The sequence below is a fragment of the Lactuca serriola genome, chromosome 6 (genome assembly GCF_051521515.1).
Source record: "Lactuca serriola cultivar US96UC23 chromosome 6, Lser_US96UC23_V15, whole genome shotgun sequence".
Classification (NCBI taxonomy): domain Eukaryota; kingdom Viridiplantae; phylum Streptophyta; class Magnoliopsida; order Asterales; family Asteraceae; genus Lactuca; species Lactuca serriola.
Window position 1 is genome coordinate 164351371 of NC_136413.1, and position 15000 is coordinate 164366370.

Here is a 15000-nt window from a genome sequence, read left to right on the forward strand (position 1 = left end):
TACTACGGCGTAGGTCCTACTACAATATGGTTCACGGTAAATTGATTGTCTATAGTTTTAGACCTAAATTTCGGGATGTCACAAATCTATAGTCTAAAAAACCCTCACGTTGACCAAAAGTCAACTTAGTAAACAAGTCAACAATCAAAACCAACTCTACTGGCCACCATATCATGGCCAAGAATCTGCCATGATGTGGCAGACTCAGGACAAATCCGTCATGAGAAATCCCACTCGCTACTTCGTTGTGAGCATATTGCCAAGTCGTGGGAAATGCTTCTGGAAAACTTAATGGATTAAGCCCTTAATCCATTAAGCAACTCACTTATCTCTTCCAAAAGGCTTCCTTACACCCAAATAACTCAAAAAAAAATCCTTGCTTTATGGACATGCATGTACAATGCATGTTTTGAACTCTAGTTAGCTCAAAATGGTGAAAATGTAACGCCCCAACTTAAGAACAAATATTTTTCATTTTTAAATTAATAAAAATTTTATCCAAAACATCATCATAAAGCCATGGTGGAAGAAAGTGTATCAACTGTATCATAAAACATTTGAGTAATCATAAAATGGGGAACGAGGTGGTGTGTGCACTGCAATCATCCCAGGCTCTTCGCCTTTGAACCAGAAGTACCTGAAAACATAAACTAAAAACCGTAAGCACAAAGCTTAGTGATTTGCCCAAAATACCGCATACCATACCTAACAAACATATAATGGGCCCCACCCATCATCGGTTCCCGCTCGGTAGACAAATTTGTCAGTCATCGGGCGCCGCCCGGTGACTTTATAAACATATAACAGATAAACACATAGCACATGCAAGAACATAATACATGCAAGAGTCAAGAAAACATCTAGCATCCTAACATAACAAACCATGGGCCGACATTGTTTCCTTCGACCCGCTAAAACACAGTAGGGAAACTCACCTCTAGCTGTTGAAATACGAAAAAAGGATCTCGGCCTGCTAGTCCGGAAAATTCCATCCCCACCATCATCAAAATACTATCCAGTTATTATGTGGATCTCGACCCAACCAAGAACCTAAGCTTCTTAGCCCATAACCAGGGTAAAATACCATTTTACCCTTTTTCTTACTTGGCCCAAAACCAAGGCCCAACCTAACTACTCAAAAGGCCCAAAGCCTAATTATGGCCCAATCTTCCAAATTGGGCCTAAAATCCATCATGGGCCTAAATCCAAGGAAGCCTAAAATACTAGTAAAAAGCCTAAATCATAAGTCTAATGGCCCAACCAGGCCCAAACGTAGAAGGCCTAAACTATGGCCTAAACCGAGAAGGCCAAGTCCAAATGCCCAACTATTGAGTACGTGGGGCGTACTCAACTCGTATGCCCAACATACTCCCCTGATTACTAGTTCTATTCATTAGGAACTCAACCAGTTAAGACCTTTTTCTATACTCTCAGATTCGATCCCTATGGGTGACTTATCACATAAAGTTGGCAACTTTACACTCATGCATGGCTTAATGGGACCTAATACTCGAAAAGAAGCTTAATAAAGATCTTAATACATGCATGGACCAATATCCTCCATAAAGTTTGCATTTTTATGACATCGGGCCTTAATGGAGCTAAGATCTAGCATCCATTGTTTATAGAGTAGATCAAAAACTCAACTTTTACTCAAAAGGCTAAAAAATGCACATATAACACCATAAAGTAGATCTAGCACAAATGGCCATCAAGGTGAGAGATTTTTACCTTAAAAGGCTACCAAATGAGAAGGTAATTTCGGATCTATTAGCTAAATCTATCCCTCCAAGCAATCACCATTAGTTCTTCTTCTTCTTTCACTAAAACACCACCAAAATCACACTTACAAGCTCAAAACATACAATAAGCACTTAGGGTTTTTTTTTCCAGGGTAAAAGGGGGGGGGGGGTGGAGGTTGGTCAAACATGTCTAAGATGTGCAATAATGAGGTTTAAATATGGTGCAAACCCTAAAAATTAGGGTTTGCCAAAACCGTGCGTACGCCAAGCGTACTCCCACATACGCCCAACATACATGGGTGATGCCCGCGACCAGTAAATAAGTAGTACGCTAAGCGTACTCATAGAGTACGCCCTGCATACTAGACAAGGACCAAAATGAAAAGAATTTGCATTAAAGGGCTAAAAGGAAAGTTACCAAAAACTTGAATGCTATAGAAAAATAAGGTCAAAACATCATGCATGGAAACAAAACTCTATAGTACTTTAGATCTGGAACAAGAAACTACAAAAGGGACCTCAAGGATCTATAAAGTTGCCAAATTTATGGAATCCATCCATTCAAACCACCATAAACATGAACAAAAGTGTATTAAGTGCTTAGATGTAGAAGGATGACACATAAAGAGAGAAGCATGAGGACGTACAAAAGTCCGGAATGTATGCAAGAAGGACGAAAGGAGATTTACTTGCTGGATCTAAGCACCAAGGACACCTTCTTTTTATTCCAAACCACCAAAAAGCTTAAAGAGGTTAACAATAGAGGATAGGGTTTGATCTAGGTCAAGAGGGAGTGATGGAGGATGAGGGTAAGCAAACCCTAGCCATTATATCATTTAAATAGGGCTCTAAATGTCACACCCCCAAACCAGAATGTCGAAATCGTTCGAGGATGGATGACTTCATGTAGTATCATAACAGTTAAGTAAATAGTAAAGAAAGCAAACATAACCACCATAAATATAATTTAAAAAGTTACTTTGTTGCTTGTAATACATGTTTCAAAATAAATTACATTATGATGGTATAATAAGTTTGAAATTGATGCCTTAGCGTCCCTTCCCCAAAAGTTGTTGTTTACCTGTATTACTGAATCCATGAGTGTAGCACCTGGTTCCTGGTACGTAAAATTTATCTTAGTGTTTTCTTCATTTTTAGCCTTGGAATCGGCAAGTTGTAGGTCCGACTCGCCAAGTAGAGACGGGATCCGGAACGCGTTTAAGTTGGCGACTCGGCGAGTCCATATTCTGGACTCGGGGAGTCCCCACTGTCTGATGAAACCCTAAATTTCAAGGGTTTGCACCCTATTTAAACCCTCTTATCCGCCCCAAGCTCGCCCCCATTCACCCCCCAGAGCTCTATACTTCGTTCAAGCCTTGTTCCTTGGGAGTTTGAAGCTTTTTGGTGTGTTTTCTTGAAGATTTGTTGAGGGAAGGAGTGTGGATCAAGAAGAGAAGAAGGATGCCAGGCATATTTGGGTCATCTCAGTGATTTCCTGGAGGTATAACTTTGTTTCCCTCTGTTTTCATGCTTATTGTCCTTTGTAGCTTCACGGAAGTCCTTCTTGAGCCTTTCCCTAAGCTTGTTTGTGCATTGTGGGTTGTAATAAGTTGTTAGCCTCCAGATCTAGGCATGATTGAGCTCCAGGAGCTTGGATCTACTGCCTTTATGGAGCCATATTGCATGAAAGCCCTAGATCTACTCTTTTGGTGCATTTTGAGCCCTAAAACCCTCATGGGTGTTTATTTACACATAAAGTTGGAAACTTTACGTGTTAATCAGGACCTAGAAACCCAGATCTATGATTGACATGAGCTGGATTCAAGCAGAATCGCGTGTATAGTTTTTGCATGTGGCCGACTCGGCAAGTCGTTCATCTGGCTCGGCGAGTCGAGTCGTGAGTCCCCTAGTTTTCCCCCTTTTCGTATTTGCGGGTTGGAGTAGCGAGTCATTGGGTGTGACTCAGTGGGTCGGAAGCCAGACTCACTCATGAAGTAACTCGGCGAGTCGATGCCATGACTCGGCGAGTTCAAGGCAATCTTCTTGCCTCAAGAACAACTCGGCGAGTCACAGCTTAGAATGTTCTTCGGATGAAGATGAACTCGGTGAGTTGTTCATACAACTCGGCGAGTGGGATGAAGGACTATTGGCCTTGGGTTGAGAAGGAGAAATCGTCGAGTCAGCGCCTAACTCGACGAGTAGAGACGGATTTATGGTCAGACTAAGGGACAGGGACTCGGCGAGTTGGCAAGCCAACTCGGCGAGTCAGGTCAACTGGCAGTTGACTTTGACTTTGACTCTTGGCTGGTTAGGGGTAAATGGTCATTTTATCCTGAGGTCGGTTAGCAGTATTTGACTAAGTGTTTTGTAGGAATTATTAGCCGGAGGATTTCCGGAGCGGCAGCAGCAGAAGACAGTTAGTTCCCACACCGATCAGCAGCTACTTTAAGGTGAGTTACCTTCTAGTAGCGGTGGGTCTACGGCCACAATGCCGGCCCACCAGTAGGAGTTGTATGTTAGATGATTGTCTTTGTGATATCATCTAGGTTTGCTACTACTTGATATGTTATATGCTGGCATGATATGTATATGTGATTGTAGTAGAGTTCGGTTGTTAGGACCGAAGGGTAGGTCAGACACCCCATATACGTCTGACAGTATGTGATGATATGTTTATATGCTGGCATGATATGTTATATGTGATAGTAGCAGTAGGGGTGAAATAGTCCCTGAGGATCGGTTGTTAGGACCGATGGGTAGTCAGCACCCCAGAATGGCTTGACATGGGTAGTCAGCACCCCAGAACGGCTTGACACGGGTAGGTCGGCACCCCAGAATGGTCGTATCGGGTAGGTCGGGCACCCCAGAATTGCTCGGCAGTATGCATGATATGTGAATGTATGGTATGTGTTATGTTGGGGGAACTCACTAAGCTTCGTGCTTACAGTTTCAGTTTTGGTTTCAGGTACCTCTTCTTCGAAGGGGAAGGAGCTGGCGCGGTAGCGATACATAACACACATGCTTGTATTCCGCATCATGAGATCTTCCTGGGGATTTGTAGTCTGACACTTTGATGTTTTAACAAAATGTTTTCCAGACATGTTCTATCTTTTGTGAAATGATATGATTGTTTAACGTTTATTTCTAATGTTTCGCTAAGTACATGTTTTAAAAAAATGAAATTTTTGGCTCGTATTTTTGGGATGTTACAAGTTGGTATCAGAGCCCTGGTTTGAGGGATTTGAACACACCTTTGGGGGTGTTTGAACTCAAATCGAGGGATTAAAAGGTTTTGGAAAAAGAAAATGTTTTCTAAAAGTTTAGTAAAGGGTTCTTAGAAAGAACGAAGTGTGTGATGTGCGCGATCGGCCAAGCTCAAGTAAGTATTCCCCAAAGTACCCATACAATCTTATGTTATGCTTATCAGTTTCAGTAGAACAGCATGCTAGAATAGGACTAAGGATCTAGGAGTGATGCCTTATGTGCCTGCTTTATATGCTTCAATGTATGAAAAGTTGCATGTTAGAATTGAGTAGATAGTAGTAGGATAGCCTGTTTAGGTTATGCCTGATAGTACGAGTTTAGCATTGTATGCTAGTTCAGTTTTTCTCTACGAGGATAGAGTTGCTTGAGATTGTTTCTTTTTGTCCAAATACTGTTTGCTTTGTGCTTTGTGGGGTTCTGAGTGATGGGAGTTAGCCATTAAGTAAATATGTCACGTCACATGTGATCAGGGTTGAATAATCTTAGAGTGCTGGATTTGACCCTATTGCGCAGCTCTTGTTTGAGTCTAACCGTTATAGGGACGAATCTGTTACTCGAAGGATTATCTGAGCCTCATCACATGTAATGGTGTTCAGGTAATGGCTAACTGGCATCACGAGGAGGCCTTCAGCAGCTGAGGACCGGGTCGAGTGGAGATAGAGATTTTCCTAGGGTAAGCCTAGGATGAGTACCGCGGTGGTCAGCGGTAGTGACAGGGATCTGGTGGAGTCAAGGCAGTCCTTGGGGAAGGTATGGATAGATGTGGAAGGTATTATGGGCCCGTAATACTGAAAGCAGAGGATCCATACCCGAACCGAGGAAGGCCAAGATAAGACCAGGAAAGTGTAGTAGGTGTGATTCCTCCAGAGGTATCAGTATCACTAACGGTTATTATTTATGTGTTTCAGAATGGTGGTACTACGCTCGAGGCCAGCAGTTGGCAGTACATGAGAGGGATCGGGTTCGGGATCAGGTTCCGAGCCAATAGATGAGGGGCTACACGAGTTCATCGCGTCCGAGATCACCAGAGGCATCCTTGAGTCGACCCCCATTATCTTCGGGTCGATCAAGGAAGGGATATCGGAGTTGATGGAGGATTACCTCCGGGCATTCAGGAGCGACATGGCATCTGGCCAGTCGGGATCTCGCACACTGTCCTTCAAGGACTTCTGGGGCAGTGGTGCCCCGGATTTTCACGGGGCGAAGGACCCCATAGCTGCCAGACGATAGATCGCAGACATTGAGTCTGCACAGATGATTAGCTTCTGCCCAGGGGGGTCGAAGGTGAGGTTCACAGCAGGATGTTTGCGAGATCGAGCTAGGGATTGGTGGGAGTCTGTGGGGGACTCGTTGGGAGCCTCGGTTGTCGAGGCTATGACTTGGTCGGACTTTGCGATCAGGTTCAGGGCAGAATTCGCGCCAACTGTCGAGCTTCAGCAGCTGGCCAGGGAGTTCTTGGATATGAGGCAGACGACGGAGACTGTGGCGGAGATCATCGCCAAGTTCCGGGAGAGGGCATTGTTGGTGCCCCGGTATGCGGGTGCTGAGGACATGAGGAGGACCCACTACCATGATATGGTCCGAGCTGATATTCGGGAGCATGTCAGTTTTTCAGCTTGCCCCACCCTGGACTCTATGATTGCCAGGGCGAGGGAGAGGGAGATAGATCTGGAGCACATCCGGAAGAGGAAGTCATAGGAAGTACAGGCAGGAGGGGCTTCGGGGAAGAAGCCCAAGGGACCAGATGGTAGGCCAAAAGGCCAGTCAGGACCGAGCCGCTACAAGAAATGCGGCAGACCTCATGAGGGGGCGTGTAGGTTGGGATCGTCGGGCTGCTATAAGTGCGGCAAGACGGGGCATTTCAGCAGGGATTGTACCGCCCCTGCGCCTGTGATTCAGACATCGAAGTTGTTGTGTTTTCACTGCAACCAGAGGGGCCACAAGAAGGCCAGTTGCCCCCAGTTGATAGCATCAGCGCCGGTTAAGGCGCCGACTCCAGCTACCATGCGGATTACAGATGGCCGGCAGGGCAAGGCAGAGGCTCCAGTGGTGAGGAACCGAATGTTTCAGCTGACGGCAGAGGAGGCACGCGTCGCACCCAATGTGGTGACGGGTATGATTCTTTCCCTCTACTTTATTTTTATGATGTTATGATATTGATATGTGCTATGTGTATATGCATTAGGATCGTTCCATGTGAACGGTATTCCTGTCTAGGTGTTGTTTGACTCGGGTGCCACCCGGTCATTTGTTTCCCTTGCGCTTAGCAAGAGGTTTATTGAGTCTTCGGGCATGTTGGATTGCCCTTTAGAGGTAGAGATTGCCGATGATCGATCGGTATGAGCATCAACAGTATTCAGGGATTGTGTTCTGAGGTTATTTGAGGAGCGCTATTTGGTGGATTTGGTTCCCATCCCGTTGCGGGGGAACAAGGTGATTATAGGCATGGATTGGTTGTGCCCTAATGGGGCGGTGATAGATTGCGCACAGCAGCTAGTGCGGATCAGGACCCTGAGTGGGGGAGAGTTGGTGATCCACAGCGAGAGGCCACAGCGTGGACCTGCAGTATGTTCGGCAGCGAGAGCTAGGCGCTACCTTCAGCAGGGTTGCGCGGGATACGTCGCGTATGTTATGGATACCCGGGAGACGGGTAAAGCGACGGTGAGCGAGGTTCCAGTAGTGCGAGACTACGCTGATGTGTTCCTGGAGGAGCTTCCTGGAATACCTTCGTAGCATCAGGTGGAGTTCAGAATCGACCTAGTTCCTAGTGCGGCTCCAATGGCCAAGGCACCCTATCGGTTGGCTCCTCCCGAGATGCAGGAGTTGTCTACGCAGCTGCAGGAGCTGCTAGACAAGGGATTTATTCGACCAAGCAGTTCACCGTGGGGAGCCACGATCCTGTTTGTGAAGAAGAAGGACAGGTCGCATCAGATGTGTATAGATTATCGGGAGCTAAATAAGGTAACGGTGAAGAACCGTTACCCACTCCCGAGGATTGATGACCTCTTTGATCAGCTGCAGGGAGCATCTTGGTTCTCCAAGATCGATTTGCGTTCAGGTTATCATCAGATGAGGGTCAGAGAAGAGGATGTATAGAAGACCGCATTTGGGACGTGCTATGGCCATTATGAGTTCGTGGTGATGTCGTTCGGGCTCACCAATGCTCCTGCCGCGTTCATGGATCTCATGAACCGCGTGTGTAGACCGATGTTGGATCGGTCTGTGATAGTTTTCATTGATGACATCTTGGTTTATTCAAAGACGCAGGAGGAGCACAAGGAGCATCTGAGAGAGGTTTTGGAGACCTTGAGGAGGGAGAGCTTGTATGCCAAGTTCTCTAAATGTGAGTTTTGGTTGCGCGAGGTGCAGTTTCTTGGGCACCTCGTCAACTAGAACGGGATTTCTGTAGACCCGGCCAAGGTGGGGGCCGTGATGAGGTGGGAGGTTCCGAAGTCTCCATCCGAGATTTAGAGTTTCCTAGGATTGGCAGGATACTATCAGATATTCATTCAGGGTTTCTCCAAGATAGTCGTACCCCTGACACGGTTGACTAGGAAGGCCGTGGTCTTTCGATGGGGGCCTGAGCAGCAGGCAGCGTTCGAGATTCTGAGGTAGAGATTGTGCGAGGCACCGATCTTAGCCCTTCCCGAGGGCGTAGAGGATTTTGTGGTATATTGTGATGCGTCGATCTCAGGCCTAGGCGCAGTATTGATGCAGAGGGGGCATGTCATTGCTTATGCCTCGAGGCAGCTGAAGCCTTACGAGGCGAGCTACCCGATGCATGATTTAGAGTTGGGGGCGGTGGTGTTCGCCCTCAAGATTTGGCGGCATTACCTCTACGGGGTTCGATGTACCATTTACACGGACCACAAGAGTTTGAGTTACCTTATGGATCAGCCGAATCTGAACATGAGGCAGCGTCGGTGGCTGGACGTGGTGAAGGATTATGATTGCGAGATCCTTTACCACCCGGGGAAGGCCAATGTGGTGGCCGATGCGCTTAGCCGCAAGGCGGCGCCGATCAGGGATATTTGCATGAGGATGACTGTGGTGACTCCCCTGTTGGAGCAGATTCGGGAGGCTCAACAGGAGGGTATGAAGGAGGAACATCGGAAGAGTGAGCGAATAGTGGGTCAAGTCACCTCCTTCGATTATGATAGCCGAGGGTTATTGACATTACACCGTAGGGTGTGGGTACCGTATCACGGAGGCGTACGCCAGATCTTGATGGAGGAGGCGCACAAATCCCGATTTTCTATTCATCTAGGGGCGACGAAGATGTATCGGGATCTCCGCCTGGACTATTGGTGGCTCTGTATGAAGCGAGATGTGGCGTGGTACGTCGAGCGGTGTTTGACCTGCAGGAAGGTCAAGGCCGAGCACCAGAGACCGCATGGCAAGATGCAGCCGTTGGATATCCCATTGTGGAAACGGGAGGATATTATGATGGATTTTATCACAAAGCTTCCCCGGACGGCGCGAGGAGTATATTCGATTTGGGTCATCGTGGATCGATTGACCAAGATCGCCCATTTTATTCCGATTCAGGAAAGTATCTCGGTCGAAAAGCTGGCCGATATCTACATCAGGGAGATAGTGGCGCGACACGGGGTGCCAGTGTCAGTGATATCAGATCGAGATGTGCGGTTCACTTCCAGGTTTTGGAAGAAATTCCATGACGAGTTGGGCACTCGTCTGCACTTTAGCACCGCCTTCCACCCGCAGACGGATGGTCAGAGTGAGCGGACCATCCAGACTTTGGAGGATATGTTGCAGGCATGCGGCTAGACTTCGATGGTAGCTGGGATACCTATCTTCCCTTGGCTGAGTTCTTGTACAACAACAGCTACCACGCGAGTATTGACCGTCCCCCATTCGAGATGTTGTACGGTCGGAAGTGCAGGACCCCGATATGTTGGGGCGAACTTGGCCAGAGGGTCATGGGGAGCACCGAGGTGGTGCTCAAGACGACCGAGAGAATCCAGCAGGTTCGAAGCAGGCTTCAGACTGCGTAGAGTCGGCAGAAAAGTTATGCCGACAAGCGCCGATCAGACCTGGAGTTCCGGGTCGGGGATATGGTTCTCTTGAAAGTGTCGCCTTGGAAAGGCGTCATCCGATTCAGGAAGCGGGGCAAGTTGGGCTCGAGGTACATTGGGCTGTTCATGGTTGTAGCCCGGGTGGGCAAGGTGGCATATAGGCTGGATCTGCCAGCCGAGCTCAGCCAGATCCACAGCACCTTCCATGTCTCCCAGCTGCGGAAGTGCCTCGTGGATGATTCGGAGGTGGTGTCGTTAGAGGATATACAGGTTGATGACAACCTGAATTACATTGAGCGCCCGGTCGCAATCCTCGACCGAAAGTCGAAGGATCTAAGGAACAAGAGGGTGGAGTTAGTGAAGGTGCAGTGGAAGCACCGAAAGGGGTCCAAGTGGACTTGGGAGCCGGTGGAAGAAATGATGGAGCATTACCTCGAGCTATTTCAGGATCGAGCAGCAGACTTCGAGGACGAAGTCTAAAATAAGTGGGGGAGATTTGTAGCACCTGGTTCCTGGTACGTAAAATTTATCTTAGTGTTTTCTTCATTTTTAGCCTTGGACTCGGCGAGTTGTAGGTCCGACTCGCCGAGTAGAGACGGGATCCGGAACGCGTTTAAGTTGGCGACTCGGCGAGTCCATATTCTGGACTCGGCGATTCCCCTCTGTCTGATGAAACCCTAAATTTCAAGGGTTTGCACCCTATTTAAACCCTCTTATCCGCCCCAAGCTCGCCTCCATTCACCCCCCTCCCCCCCCCAGAGCTCTATACTTCGTTCAAGCCTTATTCCTTAGGAGTTTGAAGCTTTTTGGTGTGTTTTCTTGAAGATTTGTTGAGGGGAAGGAGTGTGGATCAAGAAGAGAAGAAGGAGGTCAGGCATATTTGGGTCATCTCAGTGATTTCCTGGAGGTATAACTTAGTTTCCCTCTGTTTTCATGCTTATTGTCCTTTGTAGCTTCATGGAAGTCCTTCTTGAGCCTTTCCCTAAGCTTGTTTGTGCATTGTGGGTTGTAATAAGTTGTTAGCCTCCATATCTAGGCATGATTGAGCTCCAGGAGCTTGGATCTACTGCCTTTATGGAGCCATATTGCATGAAAGCCCTAGATCTACTCTTTTGGTACATTTTGAGCCCTAAAACCCTCATGGGTGTTTATTTACACGTAAAGTTGGAAAATTTACGTGTTAATCAGGCCCTAGAAACCCAGATCTATGATTGACATGAGCTGGATTCAAGCAGAATCGTGTGTATAGTTTTTGCATGTGGCCGACTCGGCGAGTCGTTCATCTGACTCGGCGAGTCGAGTCGCAAGTCCCCGAGTTTTCCCCCTTTCGTATTTGCGGGTTGGAGTAGTGAGTCATTGGGTGTGACTCAGTGGGTCGGAAGCCAGACTCACTCATGAAGTAACTCGGCGAGTCGATGCCATGACTCAGCGAGTTCAAGGCAATCTTCTTGCCTCAAGAACAACTCGACGAGTTGTTCATACAACTAGGCGAGCCACAGCTTAGAGTGTTCTTCGGATGAAGATGAACTTGGTGAGTTGTTCATACAACTCGCCAAGTGGGATGAAGGACTATTGGCCTTGGGTTTAGAAGGAGAAATCGTCGAGTCAGTGCCTAACTCGATGAGTAGAGACAAATTTATGGTCAGACTAAGGGACAGGGACTCGGCGAGTTGGCAAGCCAACTCGGCGAGTCAGGTCAACTGGCAGTTGACTTTGACTTTGACTCTTGGCTGGTTAGGGGTAAATGGTCATTTTATCCTGAGGTCGGTTAGCAGTATTTGACTAAGTGTTTTGTAGGAATTATTAGCCGGAGGATTTCCGGAGCGACAGCAGCAGAAGACAGTTAGTTCCCACACCGATCAGCAGCTACTTTAAGGTGAGTTACCTTCTAGTAGCGGTGGGTCTACGGCCACAATGCCGGCCCACCAGTAGGAGTTGTATGTTAGATGATTGTCTTTGTGATATCATATAGGTTTACTACTACCTGACATGTTATATGCTGGCATGATATGTATATGTGATTATAGTAGAGTTCGGTTGTTAGGACCGAAGGGTAGGTCAGACACCCCATATACGTCTGACAATATGTGATGATATGTTTATATGCTGGCATGATATGTTATATGTGATAGTAGCAGTAGGGGTGAAATAGTCCCCGAGGATCGGTTGTTAGGACCGATGGGTAGTCAGCACCCCAGAATGGCTTGACATGAGTAGTCAGCACCCCAGAACGGCTTGACACGGGTAGGTCGGCACCCCTGAATGGCCGTATCGGGTAGGTCAGGCACCCCAGAATTGCCCGGCAGTATGCATGATATGTGAATGTATGGTATGTGGTATGTTGGGGGAACTCACTAAGTTTCGTGCTTACAGTTTCAGTTTTGGTTTCAGGTACCTCTTCTTCGAAGGGGAAGGAGCTGGCGCGGTAGTCATGTCTAGTCTCGTCCCTAAAGATTTTTGTAGTGACTACCAGAACCGTAAGGTGAATCTACTATTCCCACCAATGACCAATTTCCATCAAAATCCCAAAATACCCTCAAATTCAAACTTGGTCAAAGTCAACTAGTCAAACCAACTAGGTCAACTGAGTCAACCCAACCGATTCAACATGTTGCGTACGCAGGGCGTACTCCTGAGGTACGTTGGGCGTACACGAAGCCTCGTAGGTTGACCACCATCGGGGTGGTTGACCTCGTACGCAGGGAGTACTCTGAGTACGCGGGACATACCCTCGCATGATCCAAAATTCCATTAAGAGCTTAAAGGCTTAAGCTTTTATGTCTAAACTTTAGATCCATGGCTAAAATCCTCCTAGGAGTGATAAAGTCTCCAACTTTGAGACCTAGCATATCCAATAAGTGCTTAACACAAGGTCTTATTCCATTAAGACCTTCTAAAAGATGCATGGAGCAAAACTAACAATTAGGACTTCATTTTTATAACTTAGGACCCTTCCAAGGGCCTGAAAGGACAACTTAAAACATCAAGAACGTGTCATGCTCAAGATATAACATTTTGGGACCAAAAAGCATCACTAAAACCCCCATTTCTATATTTATATGATTGAAGATAAGTTGCAAGCTTTTTACTTTTGAATGGCTGCAAATGAAGAAGAATTCCTAGATCCAAAGTGCTTCACTCTTGCAAGATGAGCTTGGTTTTCTTCCTTCTTCTTCTAAACACACAAATACACACTTTTAGGCTAGAAATGGCTTCTCAAGGTGAACTAGGGTTGCAAAACATCTAAAGAGGGATGGAGGCTGATGAGGTGAGGGGAAATGAGGTTATAAGGATGCTTATATATGAGCTAAATCCTAAAAATTAGGATTTGCAAATCTAGCAAGTACGCCCCGGGTACGCTAATGTACGCCCAGCGTACTAGGGCGCACCCTGGTACACTAAGCATACGCATGTACGCATGGCGTACTCCCATTCCTCTCAAATTACAAAAATGCCACTAGGGCTTCCAATGAACACTTTCTTCTACTTATGGACTTAAGTGAAACATAATTAAATTAGAGGGTTAAAATTAGAAGTACCTCGCCATCTGGATGTCACACTAAACATGAAAAAAAATTGCATTAAATGATTAGATGTAGAAGGATGTCACATAAAGATATAAGTGTGAGGACATACAAAAGTCTGGAATATATACAAGAAGGAGAATATGAGATTTACTTGTTGGATCTAAGCACCAAGGACACCTTCTTTTTATTTCAAACTACCAAAAACCACCGAAAAGCTTGAAGAGGTTAACAATGGAGGCTAGGGTTTGATCTAGGTCAAGAGGGAGTGATGGAGGATGGGGGTAAGCAAACCCTAGCCATCATATCCCTTAAATAGGGCTCTAAACCCGAAAGCTTAGGGTTAAGCATGCTGGCTGCCACCACATCGTGGTCATGACCTTGCCACGTCGTGGTGGATACAATAAGCATGCTTCTTCTCAGCTAGCTCCATGTCGTGGTATTTCTCCCACCACGTCTTGGCCAAACCAAAATCTACATATGAAGTCTTTTAATTGCCATAAACACCAAAAGAAATATTTACCTGGAACTGGTGTTATATAGATTATAGAAACCAACCTCTTTTATCGATCTTTTGGTTTTGTAGGTTTCAGAAATTTCCCGATCTATTGATTTTATGCGTTTCGGTGGCGATGTGTGGATGTGCAGGCGACGGTGGTGATGTGCATATATGCATGTAGCGGAGGGAGAAAAGTGGTTTCAAGGGAGGCAAGAGTGTTTCCATCGCGATAAGAGAGACGAGAGTGGGTTCCACTTTAACGTCTCTGCCTCCTCCAATAAACCGTTACATATCACCGATAAACACTAATTTGGTTGTTGAAATCAACAATTGTTGCTTCAATTATTATTTTTTTCTGAAACCTATGAGAACGATTTCAAAAGAGGTAGATTATGGAAAGAAGAGATGAAAATGCATGACGAGATAGGGAGAGTGGGCGATGTAAGTTTCTATTGAAAAGAGATGGGGGAGGAGGAAGAACAGCTTGGTTGTGGTAGTGTATGAAAGCGATGAGCAAGAAATTGGGTATAGGGCAAGAAGTTCAAATCTATAGCTCAAGTGGATCCCACATGTCAATAAATCTATTAATTCGTTCTTTTAATTAAAAGATAAGGGCATTATAGTTATTTTCTATCGGACAAGGACTTGCACCGTAAAAAAATAAAACATGGGGTTGTTCCTAGTGCAAAAAAAGAAAGATATGGACCTAACGTACAATTTTAAAAAATCAAATGGACAATTTCAATAATTTATGCTTGTTTTAATAGGAAAACTTTCATCAGGTAATTTCCAAGTTTACCTTCTCATATATCAAAAGGTTGTGAAGTACAGTTGAAAATAATTTATAGACTACAAAGTTGGATCATACAACACAAAATACCATCTACCCGTAAACCACCTAAAATCCAAATAATAAAATTACAAAACCTAACCCA